Here is a 23,960-nt window from a genome sequence, read left to right on the forward strand (position 1 = left end):
TATACAGTATCTTTATTTCATTTTCCAGCTTCATTTATAGTCATGCTGTAATTATCCTTACCCTGATGCAGGTCCCATGGATCCTCCTCCCCTATTCTGGGGAGGCTGAAATAAACGCATGCCCTGGGGTCTCTCCACACCCTCCCCATTGGCCACACCCCCTGGTTCATGGTCATCTGGTTGCCCAAGCTAGAAATCTGGGATTCATTCTAGACTCCTCTCTCTTCCTTGTGCACCACCATTTAGGGCAGACTCATCAATGTCCACAGTTTCTATTTCCTAAACTGTGCTCCAATCACCACTGCTCTCCCTGTCACTCCCTCTCCCAGCAATGTCTCCAGCACCACCAGAGCTCAGGGAGCTATATCACCTCCTGCTTGGAATGTGTCCACTGCGCTTCCAATTTAATACAAGTGAGAGAACTAGTTCTACAGCATACCCCTCTCGAAGTCCACCTCTAATATTATATGCAGTATGATTCATCTAGCATAGTAGGAAAGATGCCCATGAAAAAACTAAGCATACTTCCCAAACTCAGATCTAGGAGGGGTTATAACCTCACAGGATACCCAGAAGAACTAAAAGAAGGGTCTCAGACAGATACTTGTACATTCATGTTCATAGCACATTCTGTACAGGAGTCAAAAGGTGGAAGCAACCCAAGTGTCCATGGACCGATGAATGGATAAACAAAATGTGGTATAGGCAAACAATGGGATATTATTCAGCCCTAAAACACAAGCAGGTTCTGACCCATGCTACAACATGGAGGAACCTTGAGGACATCATGCAAAGTGAAATAAGCCAGACACAAAAAGACACATACTGTGTGATTCCACTTATACAAGGTCCCGAGGGTCATCCAACTCAGAGACAGAAAGTAGAATGGTAGGTGCCGTGGGGAGGAGGGGGAGCTATTGTTTAAGGGGTGCAGAGTTTCAGTTTTGCAAGATGGAAAGAGTTCAAAAATGGACGGTGGTGATGGCTGCACCACTGTACACTTAAAAAATCATTAAAATGATTATGTTTTACCACAATTTTTAAAAAATGGTAGGGGAAAAAAAAAAAACCCTCGTGGAAGAGATGCCAGTTAGGGACACAGTGTCACACACCAGCCCATAGCTTCCTCCCTTTCCTGCCTTCTGTCGACTCCCCGAAGGCGCTAGTAAGTGAACTGCCAGCCTCCCATCACCCGCAGAAGTGGAACGAATCCAAAGGAACTAAATCATATCACTATAGCACACTTTTTGTAATTTAAAAAAGCAAGCCTATGTGTACCATATAGAAAGTCAAAGTTTTCAAAAGCATTCTAGCAAATCATTAGGACATCCAGGAGACAAATGGAGACCTCAAGGCACTAGCTATATTTATATAATAATGGACATTATTATAAAATCCAAAAAAACTAATTATTGAGGTGTTTACTAATATGTGAACATTTGGAATCATTTAGCCATATCTCCAAAGAAAAATCCAAATTCATCTATCAAAACCTTGCTGTCATTTTGTATGGATTCACCCTTTATATAGTAATAAATATCAGAATATGCTCTAAAGAAAATATTCACTACTTAAGACGAATAATACCTTAGAAAATTAAAAAACAAAAAAAAAGAAAGAAAATGACGACAGGAAAAAAAAAATCAGCCAGGAATAAAAAAAAGTTCTGAAAAAACGGATTATATACAAAGACTTGAAAGAGTCATTTAACACATACACTTTCCAAATCCCTTGAAAGGGTCATTGCAACCAAATTGTTCTCCAAGGAGACTATAACATTATTTTCTCCAGAAGGTATAAATTTTAAAACGGGATTCTTAAAAGCTTAGGAAATACTATTATACTCTAAAAACACATTTGCAAAAGCTTTTTATTCTATTAGCTTTTCCTGGAAATAAGTTCTCGGGGTTTCCATATCATATGCTGTTGTTGTGCAATTATGTGTTTATGAATTAGTGATTCCTGGGAAAGGTGGGTCTGGTCTTTTATTTTCCGTGACTGTGGCAGAGTGTGGCAAACCAAGGAAGAGAGAGAACACGATGCCAATGTTGCCTTTCCTGGTTATGCCCAAGTGGAAGCCATGAATGGACTGGCTGCCCGCACACCCCAAAGGGAAGGCCTAGCCCGGGAGGAAAGAGTTAACTCCGTGAGCCACTTGCACGAGCTGAGAGCCAGACATTTTCTGAGTCTATATGAAAGGAGAAGGGGGGGGGCTCTACCTTTCTAACCTAGAACGCTGGATCTAATTCAGGAGTACAAAAATGCTGGGTGGCTTTTCTCTCCCTAAATAGAAACAAGGCCATGTTCCCATTCACAGGTGGCCCTTGAGGCTCAGCAGGCAGGGACTTCAAGGGTCCCGGAATACAACAGGCTGCTCACCCCGGACAGCACCACCCTCCTCTCCCCGCCACGTTGCCTCTTGATCCCTCGGAATCTCTCCCCGTGGAGAGGTTCACTGAATTTCTCTCCACATCAATCCCCCTCTCTTCCTGGGCAGGAGGCTATGTGGGCTTCCGAGGGCAGAGGAGATTCGGGACCGAAGGCTGCTAAATAATGAATAAAAAGGAAGCACCCGCCAGCCCTCCAACACCTAATTATTTGCTTGCCTGAATCCAGTAAGAGAAACCACCACATGAAAGGAAAGGATGACAAAGGCAGAGACTGATTCTTCTCAAACCTTCTGGAAATTCTAGTTCGGAAGGGGGAGGGTGTAGTCTGGGATATGGGGGCAGACCAGACTCAGGGCCCCTGCGAGCCTCACCGACCCCACAGGTCCCCAGCACGTGGGTTGGAGATGGTGGGGGAGGGCGTTGGGGGAGGGGGGTGGCCATGGGCATATCCCCAGAGAAGGCTGGCAGTGCTCCCTCCTCTGGGCTGCAAAATACTCTTTTACTGTCCTCCGCCCCATGCAGCCCTGGGAGAACCTCTCCTCCCCTACTGGGGACTCCCCCAGCCTTTTAAAACAGCTCTCCTCTGCAGCTGGGAACCAGCCTCATCCCAACACCTGTGCCCCGGGAGCCCACAACCCTGGCTTGGATTGTCCCCAGTCACATGTCACCTTTGTGAAATCACTTGTTAAAATCATATTTGAATAGAATCAGGGAATCCTATGAGTGACCTGGGTTAGTACCCTGGGTGTCACACTGTACCGTAAATGTGCAATCGCTATCACTGGGGGCAACTGGGTGAAGGGGACACGGGATCTCTCTACACTGTTCCTTACAACTGTACGTAAATCTACACTTATCTCAATGAACATTTCCATTCGAAAAACCAAAGACCATATTTTATAAGCTTCATGTGACTAACGACCAATGGAGACCAATCGTCTTACTTGCAGGTGGTCATACAAATGGAGCCTGGCTTCTGCAGACACTTCTGCAGTGCATTTATTCAGCAAAAATGCATGCCATCCCTACAGCGTGCTATGGCAGGCATGACCAAATCCATCCGGCTAATGTTCACACGAAATGGAAAGTGACCAGAGAAATGGAAAGTGATTCAGTAGACCTCACGTAGCTGGTGATTTCATTTTTCAAAAACAGAGGGAAAGGCCGGGCGCGGTGGCTCACGTCTGTAATCCTAGCACTCTGGGAGGCTGAGGCGGGAGGATTGCTCGAGGTCAGGAGTTCGAGACCAGCCTGAGCGAGACTCCGTCTCTACTAAAAATTGAAAGAAATTATCTGGCCAACTAAAATATATATAGAAAAAATTAGCCGGGCATGGTGGCGCATGCCTGTAGTCCCAGCTACTTGGGAGGCTGAGGCAGGAGGATCGCTTTAGCCCAGGAGTTTGAGGTTGCTGTGAGCTAGGCTGACGCCACAGCACTCACTCTAGCCCAGGCAACAAAGCGAGACTCTGTTTCAAAAAAAAAAAAAAAAACAGATGGAAAGATATTTAGGCATGCATTAAATAACTGCTCTACTTAGGTTGAGACATGGCTCGAGTATTATCAGTCCAATAGTTACGGGAGTGCGAGCTCTCAAGGAAAAGGGTGGACATCCAGCCACCAACTCATAACATTTACTGAAACTGCCGTTTACACAAATCAATAACGGGGTGCAAGGCGAGAACTCTGATGAGGGCCCTGCTAAAAATAATGATAATAATTAGCCACTGTCCCCCGTTTGCTTCTCTATCATTGCCACTCTAGAGCCACAGAGCTGGTGGTCATAAAGATTCTTAGCTTTCTCCATAGATAACATCACATTTTTGAAACCTACGGGTAGTTTCTGAGATACCGTCCAGGCCCTGCATTCCAGTGGAACGGGTGACCCATCCAGACCAGTGGCCCAGACCGACCGAGAAACTGACTCAACTGGTCTTGTGACCCCCCACCCAAGAACCTGGTCAGCAAAGAAGGCAATTTCTGCAACCCTATCATTCTGTCCCAAACCCAGCCAAGTAGCAGACTCAATTGCCTACGCCAAACTGTCTTTAAAAACCTCGTCTTCCAAATTCTGGGAGAGGCGGATTTGAGAAATTTCTCCCATCTCCTCGCTTAGCACTGTGTGCAACAAACCCTTTCTCTGCCGTAAACCCTGCGTCTCAGCGTATCGGCTTCCTCCTGGGCAGCTGGCAAATGAACCTGGTCGGGCAACAACATTCACTGCACGTCTCAATGCAGCGGTACCTGCCCACCCCTCTGCTCTCCAGGTACTGATGGGCAAGCTGCTTGCGGAGCCGAAAGACAGCCAACATTTCAGCCTGAAACGGAGGGCAACCTCACTCGATTTGCTTCAAAACCTGTACACCTTTTAGCCAGAAAGTTCCCAAGATCTTCAGTGAATGTGCCTCTAACCATGCCAATCTTTGTAACGTGTTGCCTCGGGTGGCAGCTCTTATTTGTCTAGACCAGATGTAGCTCTTGACCAGTGTAAACAGCCCTTTGCAGCCACCATAGACACCTTCCTACAACACGTTTCCCAGACACGGATCCCTCCTAAGGGACAGAGGCTTCAAGAGGAACAATCTTCCTTGGCATATTTATTGCTGGTTGTACTTATCAAAGTATTTTTAATTTGTTATCTGCTACTTACAATATGTCCCCGCCAAATAGGAAAACCTACTGACCTCATTTTTTAAATGAAGAAACGGAAGCTAACTTTCTCAAATCTCTGTCAATTCTTGGTCATTCAGGAACTGATGATTCAAGATCATTTCAGCTCTTTTCTGACCTCCGCCCATTCTGCTTCCACCAGTGGGCAGGCAGCAGTTTGAAAAACAAGACAGAGGATGGGTCTGAAGCCAGAGAGCTGAAAATGCAGTCGAGCTCCATGACTCAACGGATGACCTTGCATTTAGCCTCCCTGAACCTCTGGTCTCTTTTTCTGTCATGTGGAGTAACACCACACTGCAGAGCCAAAGGAATGATTAAATGCAACAACCTGGATAAAACATGAGGCGATTGTTCCAAAACGTCACCTCTCTGATGCTCGTTCAAAGCTGTTTTTAAAATAAGATTAGCTCAGCAGAAATAAGAATGAATAACCAAAGTGAAATTTTTGGATTATCAGAAATTGTCAATTATCTGAAAAAAATCCCTGAATTCATGGGTAATTGGGGATTGTCTATAATTAGAGACTGCTACAGAAACACCCAAGATGAGCAGGAATTCTTATTTCCCTTTACCTGCAGTTGGGGAAGAAACGCTGCCCCAGTATCACACCTTTCAATTAGAAACCCACCATGAAACCTCTGCATGTCACTGAAATCCATGAAACTGAGTGACAGATAAACCCAAGTTTGCGCCCACCACTCTCATCAGATTCCCACTTGACAGCAATAAATGCAAACACAGAATTTAGGATTGATTATTCCCTGTCTTGATATCCGGAACGTCAGGGGAACGTGCATGCTGCTGAATCTAACGTTCTGCTTACGGGAACTGCCTTACGAACGGTTTGTAAATAGTCAAAATCAAAAAAATATGAAATACAACAAAATATATTTGGAATGAATTTGACCACTTCTTCTGCTTTGTCTGACATTAGCCCCTAATGCTAAACTTCTCAAATTATAGTACATATGTGGAGGTAGGTGAAGCCACAAGATCACACAGCATGCCCTCCTGGGTCAGTCTTTCTCAGTGTGTCTGTGAAACACCCAGAGATGCCGTTTACAACTCTCCACACTTAGGAATGCTCTAGGGCTGCGGTCCCCAACCCCCGGTCCCCAACCCTGGGGCACAGCCTGTTAAGATCCTAGGATCCAGGCTGCACAGCAGGAGGTGAGCAGCGGGCAGGCCAGCGAAGCTTCATCTGTATTTACAGCCGTTCCCCATGGCTCACATCACCATCTGAGCTCCACCTCCTGTCAGATCAGTGGTGGCATTAAATTCTCAAAGGAGCACGGGCCCTATTGTGAATTGCACATACAAGGGATCTAGGTTGTGGCTCCTTATGAGACTCTAATGCCTGGTGATGTGAGGTGGAGCTGAGGCAGTGATGCTAGTGCTGGGGAGCGGCTGCAAATGTGATAAATGTAATGCACTTGAATCATCCCCAAAACCATCCCCCTCACCCCGTCTGGTCTACGGAAAACCTGTCTTCCATGAAATTGGTCCCTGGTGCCAAAAAGGCTGGGGACCGCTACTCTAATCTGAAAAGCGCTACTAATGGGTGAGGGGAAATACCAATTTATGGTAGACCCATCTGCCAAGGCCTCTGCTGGGTGTTTGCACATGGAGTGTCCCATTTAATTTCTTACTTAGTCATTCAACAGTCATGAGAACAAGAGAGGGAAAACAGCCAGGGACTTGCACTTACTGTTTTGAGATACATGTTAACTAGGTGTTCAGACCCCAGCTAAACATTTCTATCACTCCCTTCAAGTGACCGGTTCTAGGTGAGAAAAAAGTGCCAGGAAGTTGGTAGTGAAAACTCAACAGCAGCCAACTCGGAGGTGAGTAAATTGTTGATATAGATACTTAAGTACGGTAGCTTATTAACTTTTGTTTACTTAAAAAGATAAACTTTTGATCATCACATTTACTAATAACTAACATACTAATAAGTACCAACACATGATACACTTATATATAAATTTTTTAAACTCTTAGACCTTATTTTCATTCCCTAACCAAACTAGTCAAGAAATAAGGATGCTCGTATCTGTCCTGGACTTCCAACGTGAACGCCAGCCGCTGGTTGCCTGCTAGAATTTTGACAAGAGATGTTCACCCTGTAGTGTACATTTATTTTTTCTGCCAGCCCAGGTAGAATGTTCTGCATCTATGCTGCCGTTAAGCTCTGCCCTCTGAGCTACTCTAACATTGCTTCCCCCAAGACAACTCCATTGCCCCAACTGATTAGGGATAAGACCTCCACACCTCAAAGCACCAAACTGAGCCTGTTATGTCTGAACTCTGACCTTTCCCATGTTTAATAACACATACTACACAAAGCAATATGCAAATACCAACTCTTTTTATTGTAGTTGTTCTTGTTACTGTAACATTTCACACCAGTTCTATTGGTGTGCTTATAAGCATTCATATTTAAAAAAAAAAAAAAAACTCTTAATGGGCCAGAAATACCAACTGTCCATTCAGTAAAATAGGCCCACAAAAGAATCCACTTATTTTTCATAAAAGTAACAGAATCTGGCCTTTGACGGGACACTGAAACTATCATGAACATAAACTCGTTCTCTTTCGTTGACTCGTAAGGGAGTGAAGAGTCTTGTTGTGTGCAGAAGATATAAGTGCTGGTTGGGAATATTCTGTTTAAGTGGATACCAGAGAAGAGTGTTCACTGTGTTCTAGAAAACAGGGACTTGCTCCCAAGAAAAGCAGTCTTTGGTCTCCGTGATGAGCAACGAACTTCATCCTCTAAACATGTGGCAAAACAACAGAGTGTCCACCCAATGTAGCTAGTCTTATACAGAGCGATATTGCCTACAGTAACGCCTAAACGTCCCATGCTGTTGCACTATTTTTTTGAAAGTGTCTCTTTGTTAAACCGCTACCCCAAATGGTAAATAGCATGAGAGAATCCAACCGCCCCGGCTAAGCTTTCCACCACCCTTTCTCACCTTGGCTTCCCTGTTGTTCTAATTTCCTGTCTGGAAAGTAAATTCAGAAAGAAAACACAGCGTAAAGCACACCAGACATTTATCCTCGTCGTTGCTGGGTGCCTTTGTACCACATCCTTGAGGATCTCAATTTAAAGCAAATCGAACCAGTTTTTGCAGTTTCTGCTAGTGACAGTGGATATGAACAGTTCTGTCCTCATGGACCAGCTCGAGTAACCCCCCAGCCATGCCATCCAATCCTGCTGTGAGGCCAATCGAGGGGCCAGACTGGATAAGCTGATGCGTGTTTGGTCACTTCCTACCCTACAGAGTGGAGTTTATCATACTTACGAAATAAAGATCGGCATTTCTCTGTATTTTTTTAACCCTTAAAACAAATCTGACTTCTGGGGCTTTCTTAACTAAATCACAAACCTAATAATGCCTGGGAGCAGACTGACTCCACAGGGTACAGAGCTGTCATTCAGATCGGCTGGCAGGAAAACCCCAGATCCCAAGACTGGCTACCCTGTCTGCGTTGTTTCTCCTTCATTCTCTGAGCAAAACGGAATTATTGTCGTTGTAGACCCTGGAGGTGCAGGAAGGATTTTGAGCGCTGCCTTTTCCCAAGGCTTTGATCTTTGTTTCTCATTATGTCTTAAGTTTCATCAAAATTTAATTGAACCCAAAGAGACATAGAGAAAAAAAAATCTCTCTTTAGAAACATCGTTTCATCATAAAAACTCTCTAAAATACCCCATATTAATCTTTCACCTGATTGAGAAACTTTGAAAGAGAACTCTGCCAATAAAAAGACCAGAATAAGAAAACATAAATAAATAAACACAGAATAAATATGCTTCAAATATCTACGTTATCTAATGCGGAAATACTTCCCTGGTATTTTCAGACAATGATTGTCATGAAAAAATATGGAATGTGAGAGCTATGTGATTTATCTGTGTGTACGTGTCGGGTTTTTGTTTTTTTTTTTTTTTTTTTCAGTTTTCTGTAGCTAATATATCATAGTAAATGGGGCAGTTTTAGTTTTAAAACACTTCCTGAGTGGGAAAAAAATAGACTTGTCATAGTAATATCTCATCTGTCTAATAATCCACGGTTATAGTCGCAAACCACATAAGTAACATTATCCCCAATATATCCCCACTGTCGAGAAAGCAAACCAATGGTCAAATCGATTTTTTATTTATTCAACTAAATTCTAGTCTCTCGCCAACATAGTAGCAGATTGGGGTATGATGACCTGACTTAATGTAGGTTTTTTCTTTATTTAGATCTTATCTGAAGTGATAATGACATTATGGTAAATTGAAATCCTGACTGCTGTAGTAAAAGATTATATGTGAGAATTTATACCACTGTAATATCCTGTAGACAGTATTATTCACAAATGTATCACGAATACATAGGAATATGTATCTGAAATTAACCTCCCCTTCTGGCCTCAGGGTGAATTCCTCTCACCCTCCCTCTCTAGGCTCCAGTAGCATGGATATCTCTCTCTGTCTCTGTCTCTCCCTCTCTCATCATCTGTTTGCTATCTGGTTGCCCCTTCAGAAAGCCAGTTCCAAGAAAGCTTGGATGAAACAAAAGAATGCATCAACCACCTTCACTCTCCCCCACCTGCTCTTGATCTAGTTAATGACAAAGGCCTGCCCGACACAGTCCCTTCTGTTGCTTGGTTTGCTTGCTTTTTGCATGATTCGAAGGTTGATGCAATATATAAAAAGATCCATGCAAACGAGCCATTCCTACACCTGTCCTCAATCATTCCCTTCTCCTCTGCCTAGTACTGATAAGTATTTCTATTAGTTTCTTGTTTATCTTTCCAGTGTTTCTTGATGCAAATACAAGTAAATTCACACACACAAATATATATATATATATATTTTCATATCCCCATGTTTCTTATACAAAGGGCAGCGCATACTCTATGACTATTCTCCACCTTGCTTTTTTCCTTGGCAATGTACCTGGAAGTCTTTCCATACCAGAACACAGATTTCCATCACTCTCTTTTAACAACCGCATAGCATACGCCATCGTCCTTTTAACCAGTCCCTTACTGATTGATTGATGGACATGTGGCGGCTTGCAACATTGTGGTGTCACAAAGCTTCAACGATAACCTTGTGCAAATGTCATTTTGTTACCCATGCAGGTGTACCTGCAGGAAAGATTCCCAGAAACAGGACTGCTAGGCCAAAGGGTCAATGCATCTGGAAGGTAGGTTGACAATGCCAGATCCCCCTCCTGTAGGCTTGTTCAAAAATATTGTTAGGTGCTATAAGGAGGTGGTGATACCATAAATGTATGTGTGTAGTATAGGGCCCTAGAATTTTTTCCATTCTTGTCAAGGGCACTACTAACCTATTTCTTTACTTTCATAAAACACAGGCTCTTTTAAAATTTAAATCAATGCAGCACCCCCCAATGGTGGTCTGAGCTCAACCTTCCCTATTCTACTTCCATCCATCAATTCTCCTAGGCTAACAGGTTTTCCCTCTAGTAACCTATTGAAAGAAAACTGCCCCTCTAAAAAAGATTTGAAAGCCTAGTTAATATGGGTGGAATTAAATTTTTATAAGAATATTCAGGGATTCTAAATCAGCAGCAAATATTCTTTTCATCACAATATACAAAATGGCAGGGAAAGAACATAGAAATGAATATTTTAAAAGTTCATTCATTCCAATTCAGGGGATTCCCCCCAAAACGAGTTTATACTCTCAGAGTGTTTAATAATTCATGACTTATTTGCACAGTGAGAAGCTATAATTAGAAAATAATGCCTATTTGCAAAAGTAACGAAAAGGTTCTTTCCCACCCCTTCTAGAAAAAGCATGAGGAAACAACATACTTTCACATGAGAATCTCAGCTTCCAGGAAACTGACCCTCTGGCTTAGAACATTTATCATAGGCAGGATACACAAAAGCAATGATCCACTTTTATACTGCTGTGGGTTCGCTAAATACAAGTCATAATAGACTAAAGTCACTCCTTTGTTTGATATGGTTTTATGTAACACCTGCAGTTTACTTTGAAATCATTTGGCATGGACAATATGACAGTCTGCATATGCTAGTTAACATGAACTGCAATTCTAGGGGCAGCTAGTTACCCTAATCCATAACTCATACTCCATCCACCAAAGACGGGCACAAGAATGTCTTTAGCTGTTTTAAATAAAACAGTGTGCTCAAATTGGAAACAGCCATATATATGCCCATCAACTCTAGAAAGGCTATTTAAACTTTATATAATGGAATACTACCTAGTAATGGGGAAAAAAATGAACAACTTTTACATGCAACAAACTGGATCAATTTCACAAACCGTAAGTATGATTTCATTTATATGGAATTCAAAGCAGACAAAACTAATCTATGGGACAGGTGTCAAAATACGGATTACCTCTGTGGGTACCAAGGGTACCTGGGAGCCGTCTGGCAGTGCTGGAAATGTTCTGTATTTTGATCTAGGTGGTTGGCCCATGGGTTTAAAAAAAATTTGAGATGTGTGACCTTTTACTACATGTAAATTATATTATATCTCACCATCCTGGGCAGGCCATTTAGGATCCTAATCAAGAAGTTCCTACACCAGAAGTGGCAACTAGAAGTCCCTTCTCAATATTTGAGTGATAACAGACCCTTTGCAAATTAGCAGAGTGAAAGTCAGAAATGTTGTCTTGATGAAATCAGTTTATTAGCATGATAAATGTTTAAAGCAGGGTAATTAGATACTCCTTGTCCTTGCATAGACAGGACATAAGAATCCACCCAGCAAGGCCTATAGTCTGTAACCTCAGGCTTGATCCTTTCAAAGGCCCAGCCCATTGGTTTGGAGGATTTCTGGTCACTTGGTACCTATCTTAAGGGTAACAGAACCCTGTTTTTGGAATACTGGCAAATCTGTCCCAAGGGGAGCTTTCATCCAAGTGGGTGGTCAGAGCAGTTAAGAGGGCACAGAGCTGGACATCAGGTGACAGAAATGACCGCGTGGACTGGATCATGCCTGTTTGCTTGTACATGTTTCCTTAATAAGGATCTTATGCAGAATTTTGTCCAAAACTTGCTTGCGTTATAACCTAGTAATGAGGATGTGGGAAACAGCTAAACCTCACTCACCCAAAACTGTCTGGTCTGCCATCACCTACCAACTGCTCGGGCTTAGTTCAGTTCTCAGCAGGTTTGCAGACTGTCCCAGAATGGTGACCTAGAGACACTTAACATGGTGACAAATAGCCTTATTATTTCCTCATAAACAAAACAAAGAATGGGGCTAAAGAGGAGAAAAATTGGATAGACAGAGGAATGACTGCACAACAATACCCAAGAAACAAGCCAGCCAGAGGGAGGTTTCCAACAGCATCCGCAGAGCTGTGCCGCGGGTCCCTTTCTCTTTGGCAGTTTTATTGGTGACTTGCATAGAGACGTAGAGGTGCACAATCAGGTGCACAAAAATTAACCACTCAGCACAAAAGAGGTAAGGCTCAACGATAAAGTGTATGATAGTCACTGCATTTAAAACTTTAGGGGTTTGGGATAACCATAGGTTCAGGTTGAGTGAAAATCAGGAGTGTGCTGTCACCAAAACTGTAATGCATGTATTATATTTCAAAAAATAGCTCACCTTTTAAAATGCAATGCAAACATATTCATACACCAATGTTCACATCAGCATTATTCACAACAACCAAAAGGTAGAGTCAACCCAAAAGTTCACAGACAGATGAAAGGATAAGCAAAATGTGGTATGGGATACAATGAAATACTATTCAGCCTTAAAAAGGAAGAAAATTCTGACACATGACAACATAGGTAAACCCTGAAGGCATTATGCTAAGTGAAATAAACCAGTCACAAAAAGGCAAATACTGTATGATTCCACTTCAGTGAGGTCCCTAGAGTAGTCAAAGTCACAGAGGCAGAAGGTAGAATGGCGGCCGCCCAGGGCTAATGGTAGGGGCAGTAAGGAGTCAGTGTCTAGTGGGCAGTTTCCACTTGGGAAGGTGAAAATGTTCTGGAGACGGATGGAGGTGAAGGTGTCACAACAAAGAGCATGTACTTAATGCCACTGAACCGTACACTTAAAATGGTTAAAATGATAAATTTTATGTTGTATATGGTACCACAATTTTTTGAATGACCCAAAAAATCTAATGCAATCTTCTGCTCCATTAATTTGAACAAAAGTCATTGTCTGAATCCATACTCTGCTCTCAGAACATACCTGAAAACAAGGTGTGGCTTCTTCCCAAGAAACTAGAATTTTTCATAATATAATACTACGACATAACAGAATGAATGTATAACCATATCATCATAACCACGAACTGCTTACCGAGTGCCAGGAACTATTCTAAGTGTTTTACAAGAACGATCTCAGCGAATCACAACATCCAATGAGAGTACTGTCTCCACGGCACAGATGAAGTAGCCAGGTCACGGAGCAGGTAAGGAACCTGCCAAGACCACAGACCCCTAAGCAACCGTAGCATTTTGGATGGCTCGGCCATTCGTTCTCCTTACGGCCAAACCCCACTTCCAGGCAGTCACATCCAGTGTTTTGCACAGGGAGAAATTGTCCAGGATTAATTCCTTCTCATTCCCATCTTTAAAAATAGCAAAAAGAATAAAAACAAAAAGTAAAAGGGAAAAACAAAATCTGCCCCCCAGGCCAGAACAAAATGTCTGATGTCAAAAAAAAAAAACTTTTGCTTTGTTTTTCTCAACAAAAAGTCAAATCATTCAATTGCTGCTTTGACTCTTTTCCCAAAAAACCTGGGCAAGAAGTCCAGCTCTGCAATGTCTCCCCTGGAGAACTCTCTGGACGCTGCCCATCCAGCCTCTCACCATGACATGATGGAAAATTATCCCCTGTAAGGGCCCTGGGGAGCTTCTGCAGAAAAATCACCCAGGAAATAAAGGAGAATGGATTCAGTTTTCCAGCATCTCTGCGGACTTCTCCAGTATTGGCAATGACTTTGAATTAATCTTTATAATTTTATTACTTCTTTAAAGTGGTGCCTTCAGAAGCTAAAATGAGACACTGATCAAAGAAATTAGACCTAAACAATCGATCCTAGAAAAGATTAGATGTTTTAGGATGAACTGGGCAACTGCCAATTAGACCCTCCCTCGTCCTCTTCCAAAATCCCCTCCCTACATTTAGTCCAATTATTCCAGACAAGAATAAGTGGAAGGTGTCTCATGTAATCTTAGAAGAGTTCACAGAATTCTCAAAGTTAAAGTTAAACTAAGCATTGGAAGGTATGGAGGGAAGGGCAGACGAAAAACCAAATTAACTAGGACAAGGGGACTGGGAATTACTGGCATAAAGGTTGCTGCAAAGGCTCAGATTACAAGAAGAGAAAGGACTCACTCAACAATGTGAGCTTCCCCAAATACTAGCAGGCAAAGAGGCCATATATTTCAGATCTGCCGCAGAAATGAAGCATGGTATCTACCCATAACAAGAGCCTCTCACACAGAATACCTTCTTTCACTAGCTGGGGATGTGTCCTTCCTTTTCAAAATTTATTATTGTTAAAATTAGTATTTGACATTCACGAAACAGCAACACCACGTCCGTCTCTGCTCTTACGACTGCATCGTTCGTTCACCTCTGAACTCACTTTCAAAACATCGTTAACTTCATCCCAGGCCATAACAGTCAGGCAAGAAGATAAGGAAGACAATTAAAAGTTATACTCACAATAAAAATAAATCAGTCCTATAATTCTCTGCCGTTGTCAGGGCATGGTTTATGACTTTTACGTGAAAAGGGCTGGGAACATTTTTTGTTTTCTTCCTGCAGACGGTGCAAAAGTAACGGCTAAAGGCAAGTCAGGGAAAGAAAAGATCTTGGGAAAGTTTCCAGTCTAAAACGGGACCGCCTGACTCTATGAGCACAACACGCGGTTCATGCCCCCAGGACGGCGATTTACGATGTTCTATTGCAACCACTAACCTCCATGCTTGTCCCTGCCCCTCCCCGGCCACTGCGGGGTCCTCAAAATGGGAACAACGTAAGTTATCCCTCTGTATGTCCGACCTCAGCACCTGGCATACAGAGGACACCTATCATACCCACTCCCAGAAAACTGAATACATTTTCCAAACAGACAATCCCTTCTGCTCACAAACACCCCTCCTCCTCAAGCCACAGTTTCGCTAGTGAAGCGTCATTTCTTTGACTCTGTCTTCTAGAGTCCTTAAAACAATAGGTATGTCTGAGATGTCACAGTTTACTGCTGTGAATTCGCATGTACAGGGAATAAAGTGACTCAAGATGGGAGGGAAACATTAGAAAAGAAAGAAGGAGTGAGAGGAGAGAAGTGAAAAAGTAAAAGAAATGGTAAGAAAAGACAAGAGGGGAAGGAAGCAAAGCGATATTCGACTTCTGCCTGGAATTAACCGCCACGCTGCTGTCCCCTCTCCTGGCGAAATTTCAGACATTTCCAAACACGTTCACAGCCAACATGCTTCTCCTTACAAATGACATGCATGAAGTGGGTCTTCACTTTACCCAACGTGCTCAACAAAGGTTCTAAGTTCCTTTTTGATCTTTTCCCTTTTTTCCTTCTTAGGAAAGACGACAAAAGAAAAAGACGCTCCACATACAACCAGGGGCAGGTGCCCTAACACGTGGCTATTTGGCAGGTTCATCAACGTTCCTGCAGAAACGCTCTGTATCGATGGGTTTTTCCTTCATTTCTGTGGTTTTTATTCCGCCAACACATACCGAAGTGCCAGCTTTCTGGATAGGCCTTTTGGGGAGACACCAACAATATCCTCCTGGTCCCCTTTAAATCAGGGGAAGCCTAAACAACTGCTCCAAAACTCCATGCATTCTAATGATCAGATTCCACTTTCCTTGACCCAGTTTGATTCTTCTTTTGTTGACTAAATAACCAAGCAAAACTGGGGGAGAGAACTCTAAGAAAGCCTAGACTATTCTGTTTGAAAAAGCAAATTCAAAAAAAAAAAAAAATCTGAACCTTTAACCTGAGAAAAAAATGACTACATACCTGGAGCAGGAAACGAGGGTGGAAGGAAAAGGATTCTCAGGCATTGGTAATTAAGATCCGTGGTCTGCAGGAGGGCAGGGGTAAGCACGAGAGCAATCAGCCAAGCTGCAGGGAAGTGGTGGGCCTAAAAGTAGCTGAAGTGGGAAAGGTTTTCAGCTGGGGGGCAGGGGGCTCTCCGTGGTCCATAATCTCTAGAAGAACAGCATAAAGTGGAGAAAGCCTTCATTTGTCCCCACTTTGGAAGGAAAAGGCTTCAAACCAGGCCCCAGCTGGATCTGCGAGGGACATGCAAACACAGACAGCAAACCAATGAGCCTCGGGTTCAACCACGGAGCTGCCTGCAAACAAAGATGGTCCCAGGCTCACGGGATTGGGAAAACTCTTTGGGGCTGTCTCCCCACCAGCATGGGCAAGTTCCAATCCAACTCTGTGGGTCCTATGGCTCCCCTCTTCCTGTCACCACCTCCAAAGGCAAACAGCCAGGCCTCCTTGGCCACCTTTCCCCAGGGATGACCTGTCTCTCCAGACCCCAGCGCATGGCTAAAAGGAAGGTCATGGTGGAAGGCACTGTGACATCAGGAAAGAACAATCTGTGGCCATGAGAGGTTGCCAAGAATGTCCTCAAATCTTCCATTCAAGTGAGGAGGTTGTAAATCTTAAAATGCAATATGGAAAACAGGATAATAGCCATGCCTTCTAGCTTTCCCAGGTAACCTTTTCAGGGAAGTGGGAAGGAAAGAGAAAGGTCAGGCTCGTCCATGCAGGCACGATGAGAGGCTTATTAAAGCAGATGACAGATGCATGTCCCCCGCCTGGCTCTGGAGCCAGAGAGCATACTAGTCAGGCAGGCGCGCTGAAGGCTCACACTTGATTTTGTGAGTTTTAGTGCATCTTTTAAACAAACTATTCCTTGGGGAAGTGAGGATATCATTTAGTACCTCTTGGTAGCATCTGTGATTAACTGATTCTCCCCCAACCCCATCCAATCTCTGTTTCTCTCCGTGCGACCCTCACTCAGACCCGAGCGTTCACAACCTCCAACTCGCCCAGGCCCACCCCTGTGCCCGCTCCCTTCTAAGGGACGAGTTGATTGCAGTTGCCACCTGTGTCCTCAACAGCCAGCGATCACAGCCCCAAGGGGCAGATGGAGAGGTGAGATGTGTGTCTGATTAACTTCCCCACAGAACTGCTTTTAACATTTTGGTTTATAGTTTTAATTTCGTCCTTCTCTCTCAACTATAATAATAAGGCAATAAAAACAAGGTGAAGAAAGCATAAATTTGTTAAAACTAGGAAATGAGGTTAATCTCCTAATTTATTGTTTCAAAAAACAATAAAAGCATTTGAAAATATTAACCACATGTATGCACCAGAGCTCTGAGTCAGAAAAGCCCCAGAGAGCTGCAACAGAGAGACTTGACACTCAGCACGCGGATTCTAGCTCCAGCTCTGCCCTACGAAGGCGTGTGGTCATGCACCGTCCTGCCTCAGTTTCCCCATTTGCAAAATCAGCAACATACACGCTCATTCTCAGACCCTGGCATGTGGCTCACAGGTAGGACACAGGAAAAGCCATGCAATTAACTAAACGACGTGGGGTAGAGGCTAATATGATTTAGTGAAAGCTCTAGATGTTCTAAAGCACTTTGATGCCTTCAAGTTCATCAGAAATATAGAAACTCGGGACTAGTTTCACAGGAGCCCACATACAAGCAGGGCTGGCAAGTGCCCCGGGAGGCTCTGCTCTCTTGGAGAGGGGACGGTGGCGTTCCCTCAGGGACTCAGTGACCTCACTGCTTTGCTGAGAGTGCAAAGGTCAACATCGGCTTGGTCCCATCCTAATGCTCGCAAATCCCAAAAGAGCAGGATCATCTAAAGTAGCAGGGTTTTTTGTGATTATACCGCCTTCCGACTTCCGTCCAAGAGAGGACAGCAAGGGACAGAGGGGGCATGTGAGCGTTTTGTCACCATGCATGGCAAAGAAAACGAAGCAAAGGAAGTCAGGAGGCTGGAAGAAAGTGAAGAGGAGAAATGAGCAGGATGGACAGTGGGAAACAAAACGAAAGGAGGGGGTGGCCCACACTGCTGGGGTGAGGAGTACTGTTCCGAGTATCGCATTCACCTGGCCGTGTGGCCCATAGGAACTAAACAAGTAAATTAAATTAATGCAAACACGCATGCACAGTGGGGCGGTTACCGGAAGTGACGCGCCAGATGTCGCGCTACTGCACGCAGCAACCTCCTCCACCTGTCCCCAACACGCACCTGTGTGGGCTCAGTCGGGCCCTTAAGGACTGGGCATGTCAAGGTGGACCACCGAGGCAGACGTGTGGGGTCCCAGGACGTGACGAGAGAGGATGGGGCAGCGAAGGGGGTGTTTGACATTCAGCGGGGTAAGATTTGTTGGGAAGAAAGGATTGTGAGTCTTTAACAGGTTTTTCCTTTCAGTGGCTAAAAACGCTCCAATTCCGAATACAGAGCCAAGGCAAGAGGGCTGGGGAGGGCCAGCAAGGATTCTGAGCAGGTCGGACACAACCCAGCACGTCCCGGTCAAGAAAGAGCAAGTTCAGTGAAGACAGCCCCAGCAGAAAAATGCATGAACCCTCAGGAAGGGGAAAGGCGTTTCTGGCTCCAAGATAACCCGTGGAAGGACAGGGTGGGTGCTGGTTATTCCTGCCCTCCTCCCTGTCCTGCAGGGCAAGCTTGGTGGATGGTGTCACTAGGCCCCTCTGTCCTCTGACCTCAGGGCTGGTGGACAAGAGACACTGTCAGGAGAGCAGACAGCAAGAGGAGAGATATCGGGGGATCGGGCCAGGGTTCCAGCAATGCTGTCTCCAGAACCACATTCCCTCCGGGCAACCATCTGCTCCAGGAACCCTGGGCTCCTCCCCTGGCCCCTTCTGCCAGGGGTGGGGGGCGGTGAACTAGTCTTTGGGTGCCTGAATAGCTGCCGCTGGTTCTCTTAACCCCACCCACACTTCTGGAATCACAGCCCCTCCGTCAGAGTCTCTTCATCTGAACCATCTGGAATGAGTCCCTCTCTCGCTGAGGCTCTGTCTAAAACACCAGGGACGCCCAGTTGTCCTGAAAAATCTCCACGGCAGAAACACAACAGCCTAAACAAGCCAAGCCCCTAACAAAAGGATGAGCCTTCCTGGTGCCGGGGGCTGATTCCACGGCAGGTCTAACTATTCCACGGCTCAAAGATGTCTCATTAAAGAGGAATCGTGGCAGCGCTCAAAATAACAGCTTCTCATGAGCGGTGTGCCACAGAGGAAATTGTAGATTAGTACCAGGATCGGCTAAAGTGAGCTAATGTTAGGGGTGACATATACCTGGCATGGGCTGTTCCCCAGTGAGCCTGAATTATTTAATAGCAGGAGAAGAATTTTCTAGTCTGTAGTCTCAGGTCTTCCACCAATGCATTCCAAAATGTTCCTAATGTCTTCTTGTCATCGTGTACACGCTGGGACAACTGATAAATTACGTTTTCTTATTTGGGAGGAATCCTCCTTTGGTCTCACTCCTATGTTCACTGATTCAATAATGCATCAGGCATTTATTACGGGGCAGGCACTGAGCTGACCTCAGAGAGCAGTGACCCGGACGCTGTCCTTGCCTTTAAGATGAGATTCTAGCTGAGGAGTGAGACGAAACAAGCGATTATGCTACAAGGTGATACCCGGTGCACAGAGTGGGGGCTCTGGGTGGGGCGTATGGAGGGTGGCACCTTGTCTAGTGCTGAGGAGGGAGCAGGAAGGTGTCCCATGAGGAATGCAATCTATGCAGAGGCCAAGAGGACACACAGCAGCCAGGTGGGGAGAGAGGACAGAGGGTCAGACCCGAGGCAGACGGAGCCGTGTGGCAAGGCTGGAGAGGAGGCAGGGCGGGGCACGTCGTGGGGAAACCACGGAGTTGATCACCTGAACCAACAGATGGTTAACAGTGACACATTTGCACCGGGAACACAGACCTAAACTGAGACGTCCCAGACAAACCAGATGTACAGTTCCCCTGCCAGACGACACCAGAGGGAGCTGGCACTTCATGGGTGGTGGGAAGTCCCTGGAGTGTGTTTTAAGTGGAGGAGTAACACGCTCAGATCTGTGCTTTAGGAAAAGCACTTGGGGCCTGTCGTGAAAGATACACCAGAGAGGGGCTGAAAGGGACAGAAGTGAGGCCAGCGAGGACGCAGGGCGTGAAAGTGTGCGCGTGGGCATGGAGGAGGGTATTGTCAATAGATAAATTCGAGAGGTTTAATTGGAATTGAAGAAATTGCATCCAACAGATGTGGGAGGAGAGATGAGAGGTAAAGGAAGGAGCCGGAATTGTACCTGGACGCCTGACTTGGGCCAGTTAGTCGCAGGCCTTGGGGGGCAGGTTTGGAGAGGAGATGGGGGGGCAGCGATGTAGTTCACTTAGAGACACATCGGGCTTGATTACTCAGGGACACGCACGGAGCAGTTGGACGTAGGGGCCAAGGCCTGGGCTGGAAACAGGGGCTGGAGAGCCACCCCAGAAAGTGCCCCTGGACAGGCGAGGGTGCGGTTGCCTGAGTACACGGAGCTTCTATGTATATCTAGAAAGCACAGAAGGGAAGAAGGGAGGTTTATGTTGCTTCCATGTACTTCTGGGACTTTGGGGATTTCCTCTTGTGCTATGCCTGGATCTCATCTAACATTATAAGGGTAACCGTTTAACCATATCATAAAGAAAGGCCCCTTCAATTCTACTGCATGACAATAAGTTCTTCCTACCCTGGGATGTGAAAGTGGGAAGGAGACCTGGTCTTCCCAACTAAAACTTGAACCTGCCTGGTCTTAGAACTCTTCACAAATGCTGGGCTCGGGCATCACCTGAACCCTGGGATGTCATTCAGCCTCTCCTAAGGCATAGAAGACTGGAGACTATAAAACAGTATGCGGGGCCCCAAATGGGCCATTCAAACCAGCAAAAGGGACTTCTCTGGCATGAGGGAAAGTGCTGTGCCTGTCTCCCTCAGACAAAGGTGAGGGGTGGGCGCAGGGAACAGTGACACAGGGAGGGGCTCCACCTGCACAAGCCATCCCCCTCCCAGTCTGATGGCCAGAGGACGGGACTCCTCAGTCATCCCAGACACCAAGGTGAGCCCAGGGGAAGGATGACAGCCCTCTGAGGATGCAAAAATATATATCTAACACTTTATAGAAGAAAAGTGCAATGATTCTCAGGCAGGTTAGCAACTTGGCATTGACCATGACAGTACTGATGTAAATGCACTTGGTTTCCTGCTGTAACCTCTGTCTTCCTAGATTACCCGACAACCCTTTGCAAGACAGAGGCTCTTGGAAATACCCAGAAACTCCAAGTAGTCTGGGATGTCCCATTTTTCTAGACAACTCCAGAAAAAGAACATATTTGACTAAGATTTCAACCAAAAAGTCAAAAAACAAACAAAAAAAAAAGAGTTGATTGAATTAGTAAACTTCAAGATTTTACTAATCCAGAAAAATCCATTGCTAACAAGCCTTTGTTAGAGCTATGAAAAAAATCACAATTCACAAAATAATAAGAATTATACAATTTTCCTTCATTTGAAGTGGACCATCCAGGTATAATATGAAAAGGACTAATTACATCACTACCTCAATCCATAAAATACTGTATTTTTAAAAGTTACATCGATGTGATTTTTTCACTGAGGCTGAAAAAAGTATTCTATCCAATTCTCAAAAAAATTTTAAAAACTGAATTTCATTATTAATGTCCCTATGAAAGCAAAATCCACTCACAGTCATGCTCCTGGTGAAACAGCTACGGTGGCAATCATTTATTCACAAAAGAAAACTTTACCAGAAAACCCACTATATAAAATGAAATTGCTAAGAAGCTAAAAAAACCAATTTTTTCCAATCCCAGTATTTTTGGCAACCTGGAAATAATAGGAACTCTATTTTTGCTTTGTGGTGTATGTGTGTTTTCTCTTTTGATCTAAGACTGAATCACTTTCTGGCTTCATTCAGAGCGACCAAGGCCCAGTGGGGAGTTAGCTGTGCGCAGTGCTTCGTGCACTGAGAAAACCATGGCTCTGACTCACTTCTCTTGTGTGCCCCGCAGGTTGTCAGTAAAGGCTGTAGAAAAGTTAGGAAACAGGACTTGGCTCTGGTTATCTGGTGGATTTTCCCATTTTTTCACAGCAATTTGGGAAACGTTGCTACACAACGTTGGAAAATGTTACTGTCCAAAGTCAGCAGGTGTCGGGATAACCCAGTGCTATTCTAGGAACTTCCAGAAAGTGGCCCCACGCAATCAGCCTCACCTCACCAGGCTTAGTTTTCTCAACTTTGCCTTTTACTTATTAAAATGGGGAGAGGGAGCGGCAGGAGGTAGAGGTGGGAATTCATCAGATCATGGCTGTCAAGTTTTGAGGGAAATACACGGTAGAACCATTAAAGCTTATACAATCTCCCATCTCCAGGGTTTTTAAAAGACAGGATGAACAACTGCCCATCAGTTGAGATGATGCAGTTTGCGATGGATGACCTCGCAGGCACCTTGCTAAATGTCAGGTTAAAAAAAAAAGACAGAGAAGTTCATTCAATCAGGAAAATCAAGCAATAAGAAACAGGCAGCTGCTCAAAAGTTTCGTATGAGCAAAGCCTTCGACCACACCACACCCTCAGCTGAAGTCCTTCACCTGCAGTAACTCTGCACAGCAGCCCCGGGCAGGGCAGGACGGTCATTCTCCATCTCCTGCCCCCAAGAGGACTTGCAACACACACAACAACTGGAACCTTCGCTCAACTGATGAATCAAGCGTTCTCTTGCAATACCTTGATTCGTTTTCATAATTTAAAAAGGTTTCATTCTGGACTATCAAATTGGGAAAAAATTTAATGTAAATCACTGGCAAGGATATGATAAGATGATCATGTTCACACATTGCTAGTAGAAGTGTCAATTAATAGATACCTTACTAAAAGCCAATTACAGCACCAGATAAACCTTTAAAACAAATATATATCTTTTAACTTAATCCCATTCTCTGGATCTATTACAAGAAAATTAACAGGATCATGAAGAGAGATCCATGCACAAGGATGTGCACTATGCATATCATTTATAATAGTAAAAAAAAAAAAGGGAAATAAGCCAAATGTTGAACAAGAGGAGAGTGGATTAAGGCACCTCTAGACAACAAGATATTAAGATGCCTTTGAAAAGCATATTTACAAACAACTATATAATTCGGGGTAAATTAATCTAGGTAAAAATGGAAGGAAAAAAAATCAGGTGTAAAATTATATGGCAAGTATGATACCAACTTAGTTGAATGCACATTAGCCAGTGAGCACAAGAGTCATTTAGGCTGGGTCTGTAATAAGGCGGGTGTGTCTAGTAATCGCATGAGTCCATCTCCAGCTCTGATCTGTCAACAGCTGGCCAAGCTTGTCTCCTCCACCAGGCATTGCCACATTGCAGTCGTATGTTTCTCTTGATGACACGTTTTCTGCCTCATCTGACCTACTGGACAGAGAGCTCCCTGCAGGCAAGGACTGCTCTAAAGGTTGCTGTAGATACCAAGCCATTTATTCTACTCTAACACCCTGGGGACACGTATTCCTTCTTGCTCACTGCGTCGTCTGTCGGTTAGCATGGAAAGCCCGGCTGGCGGGGACAGGCCTTCTTTTACAGAACATACACAGGCCCACTGTGCATCTGGTGTGGCCACCACATCAGAGGACCTCCATGTTCCCCATGCACACACCGTCCAGGGTGGCCGACTGCAGGCTGCCCTGGCCCTCATTTCTGAAGGAACCAGGAGACAGAGCAGACACCAGGAGGCCTGGAATTCACTGCGGCTGAACCCCGGTTCCCAGGTCAACAGCTCCAGCCTGGGCCCCAGAGGC

General features: G+C 44.6%; 1 protein-coding gene and 1 non-coding gene across 3 annotated transcripts in view; both read right to left on the reverse strand.

Moving 5' to 3' along the window:
* The window catches only part of LOC123626382 (calcium/calmodulin-dependent protein kinase type 1D), a 301,697-nt gene that overhangs the window by 229,733 nt on the left and 48,004 nt on the right, over window positions 1–23,960 (reverse strand). The window lies entirely within an intron of this gene.
* Window positions 10,302–10,429, reverse strand: LOC123630912. The gene has a single exon (XR_006732845.1). It is a non-coding gene; the product is annotated as a U6atac minor spliceosomal RNA (small nuclear RNA).

The sequence above is a fragment of the Lemur catta genome, chromosome 1 (genome assembly GCF_020740605.2).
Source record: "Lemur catta isolate mLemCat1 chromosome 1, mLemCat1.pri, whole genome shotgun sequence".
NCBI classification, from domain to species: domain Eukaryota; kingdom Metazoa; phylum Chordata; class Mammalia; order Primates; family Lemuridae; genus Lemur; species Lemur catta.